Raw genomic sequence first — 21981 nt, 5'->3', positions numbered from 1 at the left:
CTGGGGGCCTTTATTAGGCCCCCGGCTGCCATACACGACACAGACACTCGGTGATCTTATGCCGGTGGGATGAGAGGGAGCTCCCTCCCTCCCTCTCTCCAAAACAACTCCGATGCGGCACTCGCTAATGAGAGACGCATCTGAGGAGTTAAACGGCTGAGATCGATGTTGATATCGATCTCACCCGTTCGAGCAGGGACGCCCCCAGCCCTCAGCTACCTCTGGCAACTGAGAGCAGGGAGATTTAACGGCTCCCTGCTCTGTTTACTTATTCTGATGCCGCGACGTGAAAAGGTGTATTGGCGGTCACTAACAATTAAAGTCAACTTGGGTAAATGTGAAATGTAAAATGTTTCCGCTCCCTCCTCTGCTACTAGATCATTGACACCCATCACTCCCTTCATGTGGCCTCCTAAGTCTATTAAGGTTTTGGGTGTACAGATTCCAGCTAAGCCCGACCTTTTATATCCTCTTGACTATATTTCGTTGCTATCTCATTTAAAATCACAAATTTCAGACTTTCTTATACTTCCTAGATGGGTCAGTAGAATATATTGAAAACCTTTATCCTGCCCAAAATTCTCTACATACAGCAAACTGTAGCTACTGAACTTCCTAAATCCCTCTTTACCCATCTTCAACGTTTGTTTTCCTCCTTCCTATGGAACAGCAGACGTCCCAGACCAGCTTACTCCCTCCCAACACAGAAAAAGAGACACAATCCCTGATATTTATATGTATTATAAGGCAAATCTTACTTCCCGTTGGCTGGATTTGGTCTCTCCATCTCCTGTTCTCATACTTGGGAATATAGAAAGAGAGCTCTTAGGATCGCGAGCCATCCCCTGTCTGTGGAAGTCCAAATTAATTCACCAGAAACGGGATGTACTCTGTGCTATTACTGGGGCCCGATTGAGGTCAACTTAGACCTGACAAAATCTTTAAGCACGAGTGATATGTCCTCACCTTTGATGCAAATTGTAATTATCCCCTCTCGGTGTACGGATGAATTAGTGGACACCACGGCTCCCTGGTCTCAACTTCTCAGGTCCCATATTAAAGACATTTGTTTCAGAGGTTCTCTTATAGACATCTCTTCATTGTTACCTGGAAGTGACAATATGAAACTAACGTTTTTGCCTGGTTTATCTTGTAGACAAACTGCATTTTATACCTTTTCCACTTAGATTCGGCTTGAGGTGCAGTATCATCAAGGACTTTCTCCAACCAATTCAGATTTCTATGTCCCATATTTACTCGCTATTTCTATTACAGAACTCTGGCCCAAAACCGGACGAAATAAGAGAATGGGAGAATGAGCTATTCACATAGTTTGAACTTAAAATCATCCTGCCTTATTCAGACTAACGTAGAATAAGTCCATGCGACGGCCGTTAAAACTACGGCCGTCACACGGACGCATGTATTTCAATGGGGCCATTCACATAGCCATTGTTTCAATGGACCGCGTTAAGTGTGTAATGGTGGGCGCTAACCGCAGACCCCTTTCATCCTGCCGACGTCTTCATCCCCGTAGATGCCAGCACATGCGACCATCCTGTTCTGCAGTGACCATAAGGGTGCGTGCGCACGCTCATTCCCGGCCTTAAAGGGCCAGCGTGCGCACGTTAATAATTAACTAATTACTCCCAGATCACCCTGGACTATAAAAAATGTCCTTCCCTTTCACTCCCTGCCTGAGCGTTGTTTGTATTTCTCTGTTCGTCTTGCAAATAGTCCCTTAGCCATATCCTGTTCCTGTGCCCTGCTACCTCTTTTTATTGTGCAAAAGTAGTAATACATTAAAAAAAATATATATAAATTTGGTTTCACCGTAATTATATTGACCCACAAAATAACGTTAACTGTAACTGTATTTGTTCCTGTGCCATCTGTAGTGTTGTAGTCGTCTTGTGACTGCTGACTTACACCACATCTGGTGTCAGTTGCTACATTTTTCATCTCCTGCCGCCTAGGTCCCATCTGTGCTGTTGCTACTGTCTGGACTATTACAGGTACCCTTGTGCTCGGACCTTATATTGACTTGGTACTCTGTTGTTTGGCCAACTGCTACCCTTTAACGGCGGTGCAGCCTAGTGGATCCACATATTCACAGATCGTGACAGTACGCTCAGGCCATGGACTCCGCTGGTCAAACCAAGACCATGACATCAGAAGTAATGCGGGCGGATATGCTAGACCTCCGGTCACGACAGGACCAACTCCTCCAGGGAGTGAACATAATTGCACATCGGCTGGAAATGCAAGCTGCAGCCACGGCACCTGCTCCTAATTGCTACTGCTGTTCCTCCTATTACACCTCCTGGCAGCACAGATTCCCGATTCTATCTGCCACTACCTCCTCGCTACGACAGAGACGCGAGGACCTGCAGGGGATTTCTGAACCAGAGTCAGATCCACATGCCAGAGCATTTCCTTGGCACAAGGATCGCATTCATAGTCTCTCTTCTTACTGGCAAGGCCCTGGCATGGGACAACCCCATCTGGGAACGTCAGGGAACAGTGTTTTCTACAGACTTTCTTCACTGTATTTGAGGAACCTGGGCGAGTCACTTCAGCAGCTGCATCCCTGCTGACGCTTCACCAAGGAAACACCTCTGTGGGCGAGTAAGCCATTCAGTTCCATACCCAAGCGGCAGAGCTATCCTGGAACAACGATGCCTTTGTGGCTACCTTCTGGCAGGGTTTATCCTCTGATATCAAAGACGAGCGTCTGGTGAGCAGACGCACCAGGTCTCTGCCTACCTGGACTCCGGGTCCGCGGCAAACTTCATCCAACATGACCTAGTGGATCAGCTCCAGTTGCCGACTGTTACCTCGGAGACAACTCTGGCGGTTGCCTCGGTGAATGGACTTCCCCCATCATGTCTGAGACCAAGCCACTGAAGCTCCAAGTGGGAGCTCTTCATACTGAGCAGATTACTTTCCTCATCTTGCCCAAAGCCATCAATCCGGTGTTGCTGGGCCTGCCTTGTCTCTGGCTTCATGCCCCGGTTCTGGACTGGAATTCCGGAGGAAGTTCTCCAATGGGGCTTCAAATGTCTCCACCACTGCCTGACACAGATTCAGCTTGTCCTGCCTCCTATGTCTCAGTCATTGACAGGATTACCCACTAATTTTGCACAGTTTGCGGACGTCTTTGGCAAGAAGGAGGCTGAGATGCTTCCCCATCAACGGGCGTACAACTGCCCGATTGAACTGGTTCCTAATGCTTCACCGCCCCGTGGACGGGTATAACCCTTCTCCTTGCCAGAGACTCAGTCCATGTCGGCCTGTATCAAGGAGAATCTGGAAAGGGGTTTTATACGGAAATCCTCCTCCCCGGCCGGTGCCGGGTTCTTCTTTGTAAAGAAGAAATACGGATCTCTGTTTTTTCTTTTTAAATTCTTTATTTTCATGACCGAAAGGTCCCATTTTATCAAGCATGTGGGGTACAGAAGTACGCAAAAGCACCGAAAATATAAATGTAGAATATACATAAACATAAAACATTGTTATGAAAACACCTATTCCCACGCAGGAGAATAATCTAAGTGATTCCATGCCCCCTACGTGAAGGCCCGATTCTGGAGGCAGCAAAATAATACAGAGAGAGAAAAAAGTTACAAGGGAAAAGGAGCAGAGTAGGGAGAAAAGTGGGGTAAAGTGTATGGAGTTTCCCACCACCACATCCCGCAGTTCAGCAAAAGCTCTACTCAGGTTGCTGAGCAACACTCAACTCCCTTATATTGTCTTTGTAAGGGTATGTGCACACACACTAATTACGTCCGTAATTGACGGACGTATTTCGGCCGCAAGTACCGGACCGAACACAGTGCAGGGAGCCGGGCTCCTAGCATCATACTTATGTACGATGCTAGGAGTCCCTGCCTCGCTGCAGAACAACTGTCTCGTACTGAAAACATGATTACAGTCCATCTCCTGCACATGGGGGATGCTGTAGGGAAGATGCGGTGTATACGGACCGGAGTCCTATACCAGCGAGATAGAAGTTTGAAGCTGGCTTCTTGATAGCGTGAACCGATCGATGTCTTGTGAGCCATAGTTAGGATACGTTTACTTTGTGTGATAGAAAAGTAGATACCCAGGTCAGACTCCCATTTAGAAATCTAATCGGGGATAGGTAAGTCAGGGGGGTCCATAAGAAGATACGGATCGCTTTAACCCTGCATTGACTACCAAAGTCTCAACCAGATCACGGTAAGAAACAGATACCCTTTGCCACTGATCTGGGAACTATTTTATCGCATATGAGCCAAGATCTTCTCTAAACTAGACTTGCGTGGGGCCTACAACTTAATCTGAATCCGTCAAAGTGATGAGTGGAAGATGGAATTTAACACCCGGGACGGGCACTACAAATACCTGGTTATGCCCTTTGGCCTGTGTAATGCTCCAGCGGTCTTCCAAGAATTTGTGAATTGTATCTTCTGAGATCTCCTCTATGTTTGTGTTGTGGTCTATCTCGATGACATTTTTATTTTCTCCCCAAATCAGATGACACATCGGAGGCATGTCCGTCAAGCCATGCTGCGATTTAAGGGGGAATTGCCTGTATGACAAGTTGGAGAAATGCAGTTTTGAAAATAATTTTCTGCCCTTCCTGGGCTACATCATCTCGGATCAGGGTCTCAAGATGGATCCTGAGAAAGTAAAGTCCATTCTGGGGTGGCCACGTCCTCAGGGCCTGCGGTCCATACACCATAGAAAACTTCTAGCAATTCATCCCAAACTTCTCTTCACTGACCCATCTCTACCCTTACCAAGAAAGCTATGAACGCCAAGGTGTGGACTCCAGATGCAGAATTAGCATTCAATAGCCTCAAGAATGCCTTCACTTCAGCCTCGATCCTCCATCATCCTGACGTGACTCGGCAGTTCTCGTTGGAGGTGGACGCTTCTTCTGTTGGTGCAGGTGCGCTTCTGTTCCAGAGAAGCCTCAAAGGAATGGCAGTAGTATGTGGCTATTACTCGAGACTTTTCTCCTCCGCAGAGCACAATTACTCTATTGGGGATCGGGAGTTACTGTCCACAAATTGGCTCTGGAGGAGAGGAGACATCTGCTGGAGAGCACAGCTCACCCCATCCTGATATACACCGACCACAAGAATCTCACCTATCTCCAGTCGGCTCAACAGCTAAACCACCGTCAAGCCAGGTGGTCGCTGTTCTTCACCTGTTTCCAATTTGTGTTCCACTACGTCACGCTGACAATAATGTGAGGACCGATGCCCTATCCATGTCGTTTGAAACGGGGGACACTGTGGCGCCCTCTCAATATATCATAGACCCAGCCTGCTTTGTCACTGTCAATCCTTTGCAAGTTAGAGATATCCCTCCGGAGTTGTCCTTTCCCACTGAATTTGTTTTTATGGCTGTGCTGCTGTTTTCCTGAATGTGTGTATAAAAAAAAAATGCACCGTTAAAAGAAGTGTGTGAGACATTTTTCATAGTTCTAAGTAGAAAAACGGCTCCAAAAACGTCCGTAAAAAACTCTTGATGCTTCAAAGACGGATGAAAACCAGGGGCTGTCTTCCTTAGAAAACAGCTTCGTATTTTACAGCCGTTTTTAGTTTGCCAAGTGAATATAGCCTTAGTCCTAAAACGATCCTCTGCTTGGTCCCCTCCTCTGCTACAAACTGTCCAAGCATTGTTTGGTCACCTGGCTGGTACAAGCCGCTAAACTGCTTACTTCCCTACACTGGGGGTACATAGGAACTGTATAACTAATAGAACCTCCTTCGATCCAACATTGGCGGGAAAAGGTCCAAGAACTTTTTTGGGGGGAATCTGGTAATAGACTAAAGCTCTTCCGCACATTGGACAGGTAGATTAAGTATAAAAATGTACAGGATGGGACTTCTCATACTCCTTCTCTCGCTATTTGGACTGATAGTTTTATAACCTGTGTGCCGTCCTTCCCACCTACTCATATAGCGACATATGATGATATCTCTTTGGCCTAAAGGCTTGGGTATTCTAATACTATGGTTATTGCTGCTACATATTTACCTTCCTGCTACTTCTAATAATCTTCCAAAACAGACGACACCTTGATTGGAGGTCACCCTCCCTCTTTTTGTTTTGTTTCCATTTCTTTTCGTTATGTTTTATTAAGCGATCTGGTCTCGTGCGCATTTTGTACTCCGTACTATATAAAATATATGTCTATACAATTTTGTTTTTTGTATTTTTACTTTTGCTTTTGTTCAACTATTGTTATTGGTACATAAGATTTCTTAGCTACACAGGCTTTTGAGATATCATGTGTTTTTTAAGCCGCCCTGCGGGGTTAGCAAATGACTTTGTGCTCGATTGTTTGTCTATTTATCTGTAATAAAAAAACGTTTCAATAAAAATAGAATTGAAAAGAAAAAAAAAACAACTTGGCGTATGTAAACGTCTGAGCCACTGGGAATGCGATGAAAGAAATAAAGGTTGAAATAAATCATTATCTCTAGTAGTATTCTGATATTTCACATTCTTAAAGGAACAGTGTCATCACAATTTTTTTTTTAATATGTTAAAGATGTTAGTGCTTTATTAAAAACGTTTATATTTATTTGTGTGTTTGTGTTTTACTTTTTCTTATTTTGACACTTTTTCTTCCCTATGGGGGCTGCCATTTTTTTTTCCATTTCTGTATGTGTCGATTAACGACACATACAGACATGGAACACGGCAGCCACAGTCCCATAGGGACTGCGAACGGGTCCCGTCCCATCCACTTCTGTGTACGCCGTCTGTGTGGGAACTGCGCATGCGCCGCTCCCACACAGTCCAATTTGAAATGCGCGCCGTCCGGCGCCATTTTCCTGTGGACCGGAAGTCGCGGCCGGACAGTAAGATTACTACTTCCGGTCGCGGCTTCCGGACTTGTGCACTTGGACCAGTGGCAGCAGACGGAGCGGACGGGCCGGGGGGAGCCGGGGCGGCAGAAGCAGGTAAGAGATTTCTATGTATGTTCGTGTTTGTGTGTGTTTACTACTGTATGTAAACCTACTACACTGTGTGTTAGCTCAAAAAATGGCGACACACAGTGTAGGAGGTTAGACCGTTCAAACCCCTCGTTTATCCCGGCACTAGCCAGGATAAAGGAGGGGGGGATTCTCAGAGCTCACTAGAGCGAGTGCTTTTTTACCAATTTTGCAGCAAAAAGCAATGTGGTTGCTTTACCACATGCAATGCTGCAATTTTGGGGAATAGCTCCATCTAGTGACCAGCAATGGGAAATATTATAAATTAGAATCTAATTTATAATATTTCCTGACTCGTGAAAAAAATAAAAAAAATTTGAACAATCACCTACACACTAAATGTTTAATCAAAAAAAAAAAAACATGTTTTGCTGGCAACACATTCCCTTTAAATATAGTAGAGATTCTAACTGATCTAAGACAGGGACATGTGCAAACATTGCAGCGTCCCTGGCCTAAGCACTTAAACCCTAAGCCCCCCAGCACGCAGAACACAGCCCGCAGGCAACTTGTTCCCTGATTCGGTCTAAAGTGAGTTCTGTTGAATGTCAGGTTACTGCGCTTTTCTATGAGATGAATAATATGTTCTGGTGGAGCCACTGAGCAGCGAGCTCACAGCTTATGTGCTCATAATTCAACTTCCCCCCTTTCCCATAGAGCACCATCTATGGGGTGATGAAATGTGACACTTGTTTCAGTGATGAGGATATTGCTGAAATCTGCAATAATGTAGTAGAAAAGTAAGATGGTTCAGCAGCATAAGTACCTTTCTTATGCAGCAATCTCCTCATTATTCTGCCTCCACACAGTAAGGTATCCTTTCAGACAAGGCTACACATCAGGAATTGAACCAGGAATCTGCATAGAAGACTCTCCCTGTTTAGGCACTGGTTAAGTACCACACCACCAGCTCAGATTATTCTCTAGAGCTTCTTATTGTTCCCATTAGACCAAATGTAATCATCACGTCCAGCAGGAATAAGAACGTCACCTTTGGAAGAATATGTGACTGGCTCTTGACAGCAGAGGTAGCGCACTGGTAAAGTTCCCTGCCGATGAATTAGAAGAATCAGGAGCATATGGGTTCTATCCCAAGGATCTCTGTGTTGTGTCTCCAGCCTTAAAAGCGCTAATGAGATGTAGAGTTTCTCTTGTTGAAAGTCTGATTACCCATGATTTTTAAAGAGTTGATAAATGTGGTATTGTGTATCTGCAGTCCAGCTGGCTCACAGCTTGTGTGATCTGAGTTGAGTGCAGGGATCACTTCTAAACAATGTGGGTTCTAATCCCCATGCATGTTGTCCTCCTGGTGACCTTGGGGTGCTTCCCCCTTCCCAAGTGCTGCCTATGGAGTAAGGGTTATAATACTGGATTGAGTGATGAGTAGATTGTTGAAAATTTTCGCCAAGTACAGCAGTCTTGAAAAAGAGACTGCTGTATGTGTAACATTCTTCATATAAGTAACTTTCTGAAGCACTGACAATCACGTTGTACTGCCTCCAGACCACTATAAACACCACCCAGGAAGGCATCTTTTTGGACTAGACCACACACCCCAGGACTTGAACCAGAGATCACACAGAAGACACTCACTGGTTAGTCACTGCTCATGCACCATGCCACCAGCTCTGATAGATCTCTGGACTTTCTTATTGTCCCCATAAGACCAAATGTAATTGTCACTTCCAGCAGGAATAAGAACATGTCATCATTGGAAGAATTTGCAGCCAGCTCTCAGCAGCAGAGGTAGCGCACTGGTAAAGTTATTTTCTGATAAATTAGAGGAGTCGGGAACATGTGGGTTCTCTCCCCAGAATCTCCTCCTTGTGTATCCAGCCTTGCAAGCACTTAAGCCCCAAGCCACTGTGCTGTCATGCCCCAGTGTGGTCTAAAGTTTCTCTTCATGAAAGTGTAATCCCACCTCAGGATAAGCACCCTCTAAACTGACTCACCCAACTGCCTACTTTCAGACTCTTTTAAGGCAGGTTTTAGATGTTAAGGGCCGCTTTGAGCTGTAAGTACACAGGATTAAGGTGATTGGGCAGCCATCCCACTCAGGAGCCAAGATCTGCCCCATTACCTCGCTTTTTATGAGGTGACAGGGTAATGAATTGTGACACTTGTTTGAGTGATGAGTATATAGCTGAAATCTGCAATAATATACTGTAGAAGTAAGTAACTTCCTGATGCAGGAACCTTCTCATTATACCAACTCCACGGTATTCTTTCTAACAAGGTCACAGACACATCAGGATTTGAACCAGGGCCTGCACATAAAACACTCACTGGTTAGACACTACTTAAGTACCAGACCACCAGCTCAGGTAGATCACTGTGTTTTCTTATTGTCCCCATAAGACCAAATGTAATTGTCACTTCCAGCAGGAATAAGAAAATGTCATCTTTGGAACTGTCTCTTGACATCAGAGGTAGCGCACTGGTAAAGTACTCTGCTGATAAATTAGAGGAATCAGGTACATATGGGTTCTATTCCCAGGATCTCCACCTTGTGTCTTCAGCCTTAAAAGCACTAATGAGATGTAGAGTTTTTCTTGTATGATTACTCGTTTTTTAAAGAGGTGATACATGTTGCGGTGCAGTTGCGGGGATCACTTCTGTACAGCATGGGTTCTAATTCCCACGTTGTCTCCTGGTGACATTGGGCAGCTCCCCCCTTTCCCAAAGTGCCACATGTGGAGTGATGAATTATGATACCTGTTTGAGTAATGAGTATATTGCTGAAATCTGCAATAATCTACTCTATAAATACAGCTGTCTAGAAAAAAGAAGACAGCTGTATAAGTAACTTTCTTATGCTACAAAAGACTTGCTGGACTGCCCACACACCACTAAACAACTTACCTTTTTTTGGACAAGACCACACATCAGGATTTGAACCAGGGTCTGCATAGAAGACATTTGCTGTTTAGAAACTGTTTACACACCAGACCACCAGCTCTGGGTGATCTCTTTGCTTTCTTATTGTCCCCTTAAAACCAAATGTAATTGTCACTTCCAGCAGGAATAAGAACATGTCATCTTTGGCGCTGTCTCTTGACAGCAGAGGTAGCGCACAGGTAAAGTTCTCTGCTGATAAATTAGAGAAGTTAGGAACATACAAGTTGTATCCCCTGGTTCTACTCTTTGTGTCTCCAGTCTTGAAAGCACTTAAAGCTGCTGTGCTGTTGTACCCCAATGTGATCTAATGGTTCTTTTGTTGAAAATCCGATTACCCCTATTTTTAAAGAGGTGATAAATTGACTTGGTGCAGGTGGAGTGGTCTGAGTTAAGCGCAGGGATCGCTTCTATACAACGTGGGTTCTAATCCCAATGTTGTTCTCCTGGTCACCTTCCCCTTTCCCCAAAGTGTCACCTATGGATTATGATACCTGTTTGAGTGATGAGTATATTGCTGAAATCTGCAATAATCTACTATATGAATACAGCTCTCTAGAAAAAGAGACAGCTGCACAAGTAACTTTCGTCATATAAGTAACTTTCTTATGCAGCAACATACTTATTGCACTGCCTCCACACCACTAAAAACACCATCCAGCAAAGTATCTTTTTTGGATTAGGCCACACATCAGAAATTGAACCAGGGCCTGCACAGAAGACAATCTCTGCTTAGACACTGCTTAAACACCCTACCAGCACTAGCTCAGGTTGATCACTGGGCTTTTTCATTGTCTCCCATAAAACCAAATGTACATTTTTACTTCCAGCAGGAATAAGAACATGTCATCTTTGGAAGAACTGGCAGACAGGGCAGACAGGGCAGACAGGGCAGACAGGGCAGACAGGGCAGACAGGGCAGACAGCTCCTGACAGCAGATGTAGCATGCTGGTAAAGTTCTCTGCTGATAAATTAGAGGAATCAGGCACATATGGGTTCTATCCCCAGGATCTCCTTCTTGTGTCTCCAGCTTTTCACCAGTTTAGGTTCACAAGGCGAGGGATTCTTTTAAAGGAGAAATTCTTAGCCCTGTTGAGCATAAGCTGCTTGACAAAATTGTTGGAAGAACATTGTCACCGTTAAGCACAGGCAGCAAGCGTGTATAAGTAAGGAGAATGCCACCTACCACACAAGCTGCATGCAACAAGATATGAACCCAGGCACATGGGCTAACTCCATAAATGGTCTAGGCACTTAATCCCAAAGCCACCATGCTATCGTGCACCCTATGTGATCTAAAGTTTCTAATGTTGAAAGTCCGATTACCCCTGTTTTTTAAGAAGTGAATAAACGTGTTGTTGAGAAGCTGCAGCACAGCTTGCGTGATCTGAGTTAAGTGCAGGGATCGCTTGTGTCAACATGGGTTCTAATCCCCACATTGGCCTCCTTGGGCAAAGTGCCACCCATGGAGTGATGGATTATGATACCTGTTTGAGTGATTTGTATATTGCTATAATCTTCTATATAAATACAGCTGTATAAGTAACATTATTCATGTAAGTGACTTTCTTATGCAGCAACATACTCACTGTGCTTCCTCCACATCACTATAAACACCACCCAGCAAGGTATCTTTTGGACAAGACCACACATCAGGATTTGAACCAGAGACCACACAGAAGACACTCACTGGCTAGACACTGATCATGCACCATGGCACCAGCTCAGGTTGATATTTGGACTTTCTTATTGTCCCCATAAGACCAAATGTAAACATCACTTCTAGCAGGAATAAGAACATGTCATCTTTGGAATAATTTGCAGCTGGCTCTCAACAGTAGAGGTAGCACACTGGTAGAGTTCTCTGCTAACAGAAGAGTCAAGAACATGCAGGTTCTATCCCCAGGAAACTTGTATAAGTAAGGAGATTGCCATCTACCACACCAGCGGCACGCAGCAAGCTTCAAACCCAGGTGCATGGGCTGGCACTGTAGTGTTCCTGAACTCAGCACTTAACTGCTTCTTTATAGGGTGCAGGAGTCAATATAAATCAAGTAGAAAAATAAATGAGACCATTAAATTACAAAGATGTAATATTATTTTTATTTTTAAAGACAATTTTGACGCAGCGATTATCAAACAAGAACATTTTTATTATTTCAACATGGAAAGAAAGCCAAAAAACAGGAGGCAAGATAATAATTTTAGGCACAACTCCAAGCAGTAAAGCTCCTTACCTGTAAAGCCCTTTTGATGCAAAGCAATGATGACTGTACGCGTTTCCATGGAGGTAACCATGGTTAACAGAAGAAGACAATGATTTCAAGCACCTTTCCATTTTAAAGCAACCAGTCCACTCTTATAATTCTATCAGCTGCCTTGTCTTCATTAACACTTTCTCCTGAGCGAACGTGAAATTATGGTAGGAGGTCATTTTATGGCAGGGCTGAAATGAGGTGGAAATGTTTTTTTTTGTGATTAAGATAAGGGTATGTTCACACGGCCAAATTTCAGACGTATACGAGTCTCCAATACGTCGGCAAACATCTGCCCATTCATTTGAATGGGTTTGCCGACGTACTGTGCAGACAACCTGTTATTTACGCGTCGTCGTTTTACAGCTGTCAAACGACGACGCGTAAAAATACAGCCTCGTCAAAAGAAGTGCAGGACACTTCTTTGGACGTTTTTGGAGCTGTTTTCTCATAGACTCCAATGAAAACAGCTCCAAAAACGGACGTAAAAAACGCTGCGAAAACGGCGCGAAAAACGCCGCGAAAAATGTGAGTTGGTAAAAAAACGTCTGAAAAGCAGGGTCTGTTTTCCCTTGAAAACAGCTCTGGATTTTCAGACGTTTTTGTTGACTACGTGTGAACATACCCTAATTTTCATGGCAAGGAATGACTATACTATTAATTGCAATTCATCTGATCACTCTTCATAACAATCTAGAGTTAATGCAAATAGAACTATGAAAACTGAAGAAGCAAACTGTGAAAACCAAAATTTGTTTCAAAACTTTTGGCCAGGACTGCACACATAGAACACAAGCCGCACACACGCCACTGACACTTTACAATTCATTTGTGTGTTTGTGTTTTACTTTTTTTTATTTTCTAACTTTTTCTTCTCTATGGGGGCTGCCATTTTTTTTTTCATCTCTGTATGTGTCGATTAACGACACATACAGACATGGAATACGGCACATACAGCCCCATAGTGAATGCGAACCGGAGCCGTTCCAATCATTATGCTGTATGCCGTCTGTGTGGGAACGGCGCATGCGCCGCTCCCACACAGTCCAAATGGAAGGTCTTCGGCCGAGCGACATCCGGCGCCATTTTCTTGTGGACCGGAAGCCGCGGCAGGACAGTAAGATTACTACTTCCGGTCGCGGCTTCCGGACATGTGTTCTGAAGCAAGCACTAGGAGTGGAGGGAGCAGACGGCCTGGAGGGAGCGGTGGCGGCAGGAGCAGGTAAGTTATGTCTGTATGTTCGTGTTTTACTGTGTGATTACCACTGTATGTAAGCCTACTACACTGTGTATTCGCTCAAAAAATGGCGACAGACAGTGTAGGAGGTTTGAACATTCAATCCCCTCCTTTCTCCTGGCACTAGCCAGGATAAAGGAGGGCGGATTGTTTAAGGATGCTAGAGCGAGTGTGTCTCCTCAAATTTTTCAACATAAAGCAATGTGGTTGCTTTACCACAGGGGTCTCAAGCTCGGCCGGGTATGTGGGCCGCATAGAGAAAAAATGGGAAGTTGACAGGCCGCATTACTTTCAAATTTGATACAATACAAAATTATTATGAATCAGTTATTTGAACTACAATAACACTTTATTACTATAATAATAATACTACATTACTACAATACTACATTACTATAATAATACCGCTAGGTTTAAAATTTGAGATATTTCTCCACGTGCTTATTTCAACAATCCAGCTTTCCAGTTTAAGTTTCGCTAAATGCAGTCCGGCGGCTCAGTTAGCAGTGTGTGGCAGACACACATGTCAAGATTGGGCAGCCCCTTTTTAGATAGTGCCGCAGTGCACTCGGTGGATGCTGCCGCCTTGCCCTTGGTGGATGCTGCCGCTGTGCCCTCGGTGGATGCTGCCGCTGTGCCCTCGGTAGATGCTGCCGCTGTGCCCTCTGTAGATGCTGCCACAGAGTCCTCTGTAGATGCTGCCACAGTGCCCTCTGTAGATGCTGCCACAGTGCCCTCTGTAGATAATGCAACACACCCCTAGATAAGGCCACAGTGCCCTCCGCAGATGCTACCACAGTGATGTCAGGGTCTTGCCCAGAGCTGGAGTCCCGGAGCAGTGCCGCTTCTAGCACTCGAACTACAGTAGATTTGTGACTGCAGCTCTGGATTTGTTTGGAATATGGGACCTGATGTTACAGTACAGTTGTGACTGCAGCACTGGATGTGACTGGAGTATAGGACATGATGTTACAGTAGAGTTATGACTGCAGCTCTGGATGTGGCTGGAGTATAGCACATTATATAATAGTAGATTTGTGACTGAAGCTCTGGATTTGTTTGGAATATGGGACCTGATGTTACAGTACAGTTGTGACTGCAGCACTGGATGTGACTGGAGTATAGGACATGATGTTACAGTAGAGTTATGACTGCAGCTCTGGATGTGGCTGGAGTATAGCACATTATATAATAGTAGAGTTGTGACTGGAGCTCTGGATTTGTTTGGAGTATAAGACAAGATGTTTGCATCTGCATCTACTGATCTTGCAGTAGAGTTGTGAGTGTAGCTGTGGATGTCTCTGGAGTATAGTACATGATGTTACAGTAGAGTTGTGAGTGCAGCTCTGGATGTGACTGCAGTATAACATGTTACAGTAGAGTGGTGACTGCAGCTCTGGATGTGACTGGAGTAAAGTACATGATATAATAGTAGAGTTGTGATTGCAGCCTGGGATTCCAGATCTGCTCCTGACATCACTGTCCATATATGGACTGAGATGTCAGGGGCAACCCCAGAGCTGGAGTCCCGGGCAGAGCGCTAGTAGGCTCTTCCTGGGACTGCAGCTGTGCTCCTGACATCACTGGGACTCCTGCTCTGGGGAAACCCCTGACATCATTGTTGATGTATGGACAGCAGTGTCAGAGGCTTCCCCAGAGCAGAGCCTATACTAGCGCTCTGCCCGGGACTCCTCCTCTGGGGAAGCCCCAGACATCGTGTTTCCAAACATGGGCAGCGATGTCAGGGAATTCCACAGAGTCCAGGAGCAGAGCCCATACTAGCGCTCTGCCCAGGACTCTGCTCTGGGGAAGACCCTGACACACTGTCCATATATGGGCAGCGATGTCAGGGAATTCCACAGAGTCCCGGAGCAGAGCCGATACTAGCGCTCTGCCCGGGACTCCTCTCTGGGGAAGACCCTGACACACTGTCCATATATAGGCAGCGATGTCAGGGAATTCCACAGAGTCCCGGAGCAGAGCCTGTACTAGCGCTCTGCCCGGGACTCCGCTCTGGGGAAGACCCTGACACACTGTCCATATATGGGCAGCGATGTTGTAAAGGATCTGCCAGGCACAGCTTCGGGGTTAACGCCCATAGGTAATCAGTCGGCACCTGAGTCTATGTCTCTGAGACTGACTCCAGCTTCCACCACTCAGGCTGGCAGGCTTAGGAGTGGGAGAGCCTATCGCAGCCTGGCCAGACTCAGCTAGCTCCCGCCCTCGGTCTATTTATACCTGCCTTTCCTGTTCCTCCTTTGCTTGTGATTCTTCTCGTGTGGTTTCCTGGCCCAGCTACAGCTTCTGACTATTTGATCCTGCTCCATACTGACCCTGGCTTACTGACTACTCTCCTGCTCTGCGTTTGGTACCTCGTACACTCCTGGTTTGACTCGGCTCGTTCACCTCTCTTGTTGCTCACGGTGTTGCCGTGGGCAACTGCCCCATTTCCCTTAGCTTTGTGTACCCTTGTCTGTTTGTCTCGTGCACTTACTGAGCGTAGGGACCGCCGCCCAGTTGTACCCCGTCGCCTAGGGCGGATCGTTGCAAGTAGGCAGGGACAGAGTGGCGGGTAGATTAGGGCTCACTTGTCCGTTTCCCTACACCTATCATTACAGATGTCAGGGAATTCCACAGAGTCCCGGAGCAGAGCCTGTACTAGCGCTCTGCCCGGGACTCCGGCTCTGGAGAAGCCCCAGACATCGCTGTTCATATGTGGACAGCGATGTCCGGGAATTCCAGAGTCTCGGAGCAGAGCCGATACTAGCGGCTCTGTCTCCCGCGGGCCGCAGATGACAGCCCCAGGGGCCGCATGCGGCCGGTGGGCCGCGTGCTTGAGACCCCTGTTTTACCACATGCCAATGCTGCAATTTTGGGAATTGCTCCCTCTAGTGACCAGCACAGGGAAATGTTATAAATTAGAATCTAATTTATAATATTTCCTGACTCGTGAAAAAATAAAAAAAATTAGCACAATGTTTAATCATTTATACACTAACTGTTTAACAAAAACAAAAAAAATCAAATGAGATCTGAGAAATCAACTGATGCGACTCCACCTGAATGCACCAAAGGGAGGAGTAACCAATGCTGGGCTGATACACAGGCTCTCCCCTTCTGGGCACTGCTTCGTCTTTGCTGCTTCATTATATAGAGGTAGCAAACTTCATCCCACTTCTTCCCCTTGGCATCTCTCTGGGTATTAGCGGCCACTTACACATAAGCTTGATCAGACACCCAGTCCGCAGCTATAATTAAAGGTTTTCCCAAAATCATAAATTACCACCTATCCCAAGGATAGGTGATAATTTTCTGATCGCTGGCGACCCCACCACTGGGACCCCCATCAATTTTGAACATTTTGTTCTGAACCCCCAGGTCCTCCACACTGCACCACCGAAGCGAGGATCTTGAATGGAGTGGCGCCCGCAGCTCCATTTACTATGAGAATGACAGAAGCTCCACCGCCGCTCCATCCAATGTCGTCACTGCAGTCGAGCAGTGAGGAGGATCTGGGAGTTCAGGACCTTCAGTCTCACAATCGATGGGGATCCCAGCAGTGGGGACCTTAGCGAAAAGTAAATTGGTGATAATTTATTATTTTTGGGAAAACCCTTTTAAAAAAAACTGTGGGTGACAGCCAACCACCCCACTGTACACCAGCCCATCTGGCATTTGCCAGAACTGCCAGATGGCTAGTCCGGCCCTGGTTGGCAACATTTGCTTATGCAGTGGCAGTAGCACAGAAACCGGGAAAGTACGGAGAAGCCAGCAGCAGCCAGGGCACAGGGCACAGGGAGGAGGTGGTGTGGAGGGGGTTATGTAGCGGCCTTTCCACTTATGTTCAAATAAGCTCCCTCCCTGCCTATCACACCCACTGACCTAAGCGCCTCTGCATGTAAATACTTGGTCTGTACATGCCCTGCCACCTCCACTCTATGCATTGTGGGACTGTAACATTGCGCCACTGGGCATGCTGGGAACTTCCAGGGAGTCTGTCTGACAGCAACTTCGCAGAAGAGTTGCCTAATTAGCATGTGGCAAAAAAATATATATTTTTTAATAGCTATCATTTTTTTTATAGAATATAAATTGGTGATAGATCCTCTTTTACCCCTTCTGCAAATAGACGTACCTAATTGTGGTCCTCTAACCACCATAGAAATGATCCTGGTCCTGATGCTTAATGGAAAAAAAAAAAAAAAAGAAACATAAAAACCCTTTTTTTATTATTATTTTTTATTGTGTACACATAAAAAAAGTATATTTGGTATCATAGCAATAATAATGTCCCATAGAATGACGTTAACATGTTATGGATACTGCATGGTAAACGATGTGAAAAACACCTTAGGGGGAGTTCACAGAGTTTTATTACTGGGAGGCCGAAAATGCCTCCCATTAATTTCAATGGGAGGCGGAGGCGTTTTTTTCCTGCGAGCAGAAAAACCGGCTCGCGGAAAAAAGAAGGGACATGCCATATCTTCGGGCGTTTACGCCTCTGACCTCCCATTGATATCAATGGGAGGCAGAGAAAGCGTATTTCGCTGTGTTTTATGCCCGCTCAATGGCCGCAGGTGAAAAACGCTGCAAAAACCGGCGTGCAGGCAGAGGAAAAACTGCCTCAAAATTCCAAGCGGAAAATCCTCCTGCAAAAAACTCTGTGTGAACCCAGCCTTACATGGCAGAATTGCTGTTTTTTTCCGATTTCCTTCCCCCCAAAAAATGATTTCACTTGTAAACTTGCTTGACGAAGGGGCCTGTGTGCTCTGAAAGCCGCATATAGAACTTTTATGGTTAGCCAGAAAGGTATCATACCTACTATACTTTTGTCTTTTTTGGCACAAAACTATTTAACATTGCATACCCCAAAAATGTATAAAAGTTCATTCAATTTTATACATCCCACAAAAACAAAACCTTAGAAGGATATGTCAAAAAGAAAATAAAAAAAAAATGTGACTCTTTGAATTTGTCCATAAAAAAAATTTGCTGCGTTCCCAAGGCTAAATTAGACGCTTCTTTAATTCGTTTATGAGCAGTTTTGAACCTTCATGTCCAGAGTAAAATGTTAACTTTTGGAATGCTGCATTATTATGATGATTTTTTTTTTGTTTCTTCGTCTACTCCAAAATGTTTTGTCTTATTATTTTAAATTGGAATGGATATTTAAACATAAAATAATTCCAACAAAATGAATAGTGTACAGAAAATTCTGCCTGACCGAAATGTATTAATACCGGAGCACCCGACGTCCATGCAAAACGCAATTGTATTACACCGAATGTATAAAATTGGTGCATGTGGGTTTGGTGAGGTGCGCACATTTCTGGGGAGGGGGCTTTTTTTTAAATTTAATTCATACTTTTTTTTATTTATTTTTTCCTGTGGGGGCAAAGTTTAGCAGGTAACACGTGAGCTCTGTGTTAACCGCTGTCCCCAAACGAGGGAGAAACGTGATGCATCAGGGGCTACATTTCGACTCATTAGGCGTACACACCTCATCCTACCATACTGAATTTACATAATCTAACATCTATCTATGGCCGTCATATCTATCAGCCTCATATCTATCCCACATTTATCTATAAACACATTTAGTAGGTGCACGCAGGGCCGCCATCAGGAATTTCAGGGCCCCCTACAGCTAAATTTTCTGGGCCCCCCTACCGTGGCACCGCCTGTTAACGGTACTCCGTCCAGCACTATATCATGGTACCCAGGGCCGCCATCAGGGGGGTATTAGGGGTACTGATGTGAGAGGCCCGGCCAAACCTAATTGAAAGGGGGGCCCGGCAAACTGCCGCGACTTGCCTTTGGTAGAAAAAAAACAGGCCCCTGCAATGGGGCCCGTTTTTTTCACCAAAAGAATGTCATGAGCTGCGGGCCCCCCTTTCAATTAGGTTTGGCCGGGCCTCTCACATCAGTACCCCTAATACCCCCCCTGATAGCGGCCCTGGGTAGCATGGGGGCCGTCAAACACCGCCGCCTGTGCGACCGATCGCGCGCACCCGCAAACTCCCGCGCATGCGCACCGGCGACCGCCTGGAACCGCGCACCGAATTTTGAGGCAGATTTTGACCTGCCCACACTATCTTGCCGCGTTTTTTGCTGCGTTTTTTGCCCGCGGCGATTGAGGACAGCAGACAGAAAACGCAGCGAAAAAAACATTTTCTGCCTCCCATTGATTTCGATGGGAGGTCAGAGGCGGAACCGCGGCAAGAAAGGACGTGCTGCTTTTTCTTTTTTCCGCGACTGGCTCCCATTGATTTCAGATTAAATCAATGGGAGGCGGTTTTGGAAGTTGTTTGGTGCCGATTCTGACGCAGTGTCCGAGTCAATATCACGGCCCAAAAACTCTGTGAACTGGGCCTTATTGTTAGGGCTTATTCAGACGAACGTGTAATACGTCCGTGCAACGTGCGTGATTTTCACGCAACTCGCACGGACCTATGTTACTCTATGGGGCCGTGCAGACTGTCAGTGATTTTCACGCAGCCTGTGTCCGTGTGTCCGCTGCGTAAAACTCAAGACATGTCCGATATTTGTGCATTGTTCGCGCATCACGCACCCATTGAAGTCAATGGGTGCGTGAAAATCACGCCCAGCACTTCCGCAGCCGTATAAACTATGAATGAAAACAGAAAAGCACCACGTGCTACAAACATACAAACAGAGTGTCATAATGATGGCAGCTGCGCGAAAATCACGCAGCCGCGCATCACACGCTTCTGACACACGGAGCTGTTATGGACCTTTTGCATGCGCAAAATGCCACGTTTTTTGCGCGTGCAAAAAGCACACGCTTGTATAAATCCGGCCTTAGGGTAGGAACACACTAGGCATGAACACTGCGGATTTTATGCAACACATTTTATTGTGGAAAATCCGTGGGAGGCAGAAAATGCATTTTCCGCTGCGTTTTTTGTCTGCTGTCCTCAATCGCCGCGGGCAAAAAACGCAGCAAAAAAACGCGGCAAGATAGTGTGGGCAGGTCAAAATCTGCCTCTAAATTCTTTAAGGAATTTTGAGGCAGATTTTTTTTTGCCTGCAAAATACTGTGTGAACAGGGCCATACATAAACAGCACTTTGAGATAATTTACTCACTGTGTCAGAAGAGCTGCTCCCACTCCAGTCCTCTTCCGGCGATGTCTTCCAGACGAGGTCTTCGGTCCAGACGTCCAGTCCTTCACCTCCAGCCAGGCTCCAGGTAAGTTTTGTCCATGTGTGTCCGCGGCTGCGCGCGCTTCGTTCGCGCTTCGTACTTCAAAATATGCTTAAAAAAGTTGCAAAAACCAAATACGCTTTGAAAATCAGCTACAAAAATATTCCTGTTTGCTCTTGAAATCAGCCACGTATTTTTCAGCTTCACACATATGCCGTGTGAACACACCCCTTAGCGGTATCGATGAGTGCATATTTCCCTTGTCCCACACTTACTTTAGAATGCATATGCTGCTTCGATCTAAGTTGCGATAGAAAATGGCGCCACATGTGCAGTGATTGTATTGATGGAAATGCCTATTAGGTATTCGTCAAATATTGTATTCTATCTCCATCTCCTTTGCTTCTGACCACATAGCCTCCAATTTTACTATTTTAAGTAGTGTATTAATCTTGTACTGTATTTACAGTATTGGTTACACCTTTTTTTCTGCTTTGGCAATCCTTAGAAACACTGAAACATCCCAAGTGTCCCAGATGGAGTGAGACAGGTCCCAATTGTCTCCACAGTGCCGGAATCCCAGGATACCACGCTTCTTGGTTACCTAATCAAGAGTCTTAAATACATACCGACTGGTCAAGGAGTTCAGCTCTGTTTGCAGACATTGTGGCCGGCTTAGAAACAGAATTCGATGGCAAAAAAGAACCTACAGGTCTGGACTTTTTGTGTGTATATTGTTATACATATATTCATCAATATCTTTTTTTGGGGGGGTTCTGGTATTTATTTTTTTTTATATACAGTGGAGGAAATAAGTATTTGATCCCTTGCTGATTTTGTAAGTTTGCCCACTGTCAAAGTCATGAACAGTCTAGAATTTTTAGTCTAGGTTAATTTTACCAGTGAGAGATAGATTATATAAAAAAAAAAAAAAAAAAATCACATTGTCAAAATGATATATATTTATTTGTATTGTGCACAGAGAAATAAGTATTTGATCCCCTACCAACCATTAAGAGTTCAGCCTCCTCCAGACCAGTTACACGCTCCAAATCAACTTGGTGCCTGCATTAAAGACAGCTCTTACATGGTCACCTGTATAAAAGACTCCTGTCCACAGACTCAATTAATCAGTCTGACTCTAACCTCTACAACATGGGCAAGACCAAAGAGCTTTCTAAGGATGTCAGGGACAAGATCATAGACCTGCACAAGGCTGGAATGGGCTACAAAACCATAAGTAAGACGCTGGGTGAGAAGGAGACAACTGTTGGTGCAATAGTAAGAAAATGGAAGACATACAAAATGACTGTCAATCGACATCGATCTGGGGCTCCATGCAAAATCTCACCTCGTGTGGTATCCTCGATCCTGAGGAAGTTGAGAGCTCAGCCGAAAACTACACGGGGGGAACTTGTTAATGATCTCA

This window comes from Rhinoderma darwinii, chromosome 11 (assembly GCF_050947455.1).
Source record: "Rhinoderma darwinii isolate aRhiDar2 chromosome 11, aRhiDar2.hap1, whole genome shotgun sequence".
In the NCBI taxonomy this organism is placed as follows: domain Eukaryota; kingdom Metazoa; phylum Chordata; class Amphibia; order Anura; family Rhinodermatidae; genus Rhinoderma; species Rhinoderma darwinii.
Note: the sequence above shows the minus strand (reverse complement) of the source record.